We start from the raw sequence: 1194 nt of genomic DNA, 5'->3' as shown, positions 1-1194 counted from the left end.
AGATGTGCCCAGCATGGCCAAGGCCAGAACTTCAACAAGCAGGAGTCAGCCCCCTCTCCCAATTCAGAACAATGTGAGATTGCCCCCCTTCCCTCCCTCTCCCCCACTCCCCCCATCACTAGCTTGTTTTAAAGAGTGTACCATGTGCTGTTTCTTGGGATTTCTGAACTGCCCTTGATTGGTCCCAGAATGGGCATGTGACCATAAGTGTTACCATATCCCCAGAATAAGGGGTCCTGGAGTCCTGTTGCCGGAACTGACATTGTGTGGCTGACACAGTGTTAGGAAAGGATGGATATATCGACAGGGAGCATCTGGTCATGTTTTCACCCTCATGGGGAGCAGAGAGAGATGGGTACTATGTTGAAAAAAGCAGTTCTATGCATGTCTGTGTAAAGAAGAGATATGTTTGTGACTCTACAGCAGTGAGCATTAGATTACTAGAAGCAAGAGAGCACAACACAACCCTAGGGCTGGCATCTATTGAACAGGAACCAAAACTGACAAGTAAAAACTGTGCCTGGGAAGTAAACCATTGTAATATAATAAAACCTGTGGCACGTCCGGCTGTGTCTGTCTGTCTGTAATGCTCTGAGCCAACTGTGCATGTGCCACCTGAGCCTTACTGACAGATAGACACAGGCAGAGGCAGTAGGGGCCCGTGTGTGCTTCACTTGTAGCAAGGACCAGGGTACTGAGGCATATCATGCCAACTCCTCGCTGCTGCCTCCTGAAATGTGGATCCTGGTCCTACCTTCATCTGCTGCTTTGTGTGTGCCAACAGACTGTGGTGAGAACTCTACTTTTTCTCATTCTCCCATGGTATCCAGGAACCTTGAATTTTTAATACTTCTGGTGCAGCCTCAACAGGAGGCTGCAAGATGTCTTTTTCCTATTCTGTAGCCTGATGGGTAAGGCTTTTTCCAGGAGGTGTAAGCTGGAGGTTTGATTTGGAATGAACCACCGAAGTATTGTGCTATGGATGGGACCCAAGGTCACTTCCACCAAGATAACAGTGCAAACAATTACGATGTCATAGGGATAACGGAGACCTGGTGGGACTCCACCCATGACTGGACCACGGGTATAGATGGCAATACCCTGTATAGGAGGGATCGTGTAGAAAAAAGGGGCGGGGGGGTAGCTCTCTATGTTAAGGAAAGCTACACATCCCTGCAAGCCGATATTGGCGCC

This window comes from Alligator sinensis, unplaced genomic scaffold (genome assembly GCF_000455745.1).
Source record: "Alligator sinensis unplaced genomic scaffold, ASM45574v1 scaffold148_1, whole genome shotgun sequence".
Taxonomy (NCBI): domain Eukaryota; kingdom Metazoa; phylum Chordata; order Crocodylia; family Alligatoridae; genus Alligator; species Alligator sinensis.
This window is presented reverse-complemented; position numbering follows the sequence as displayed.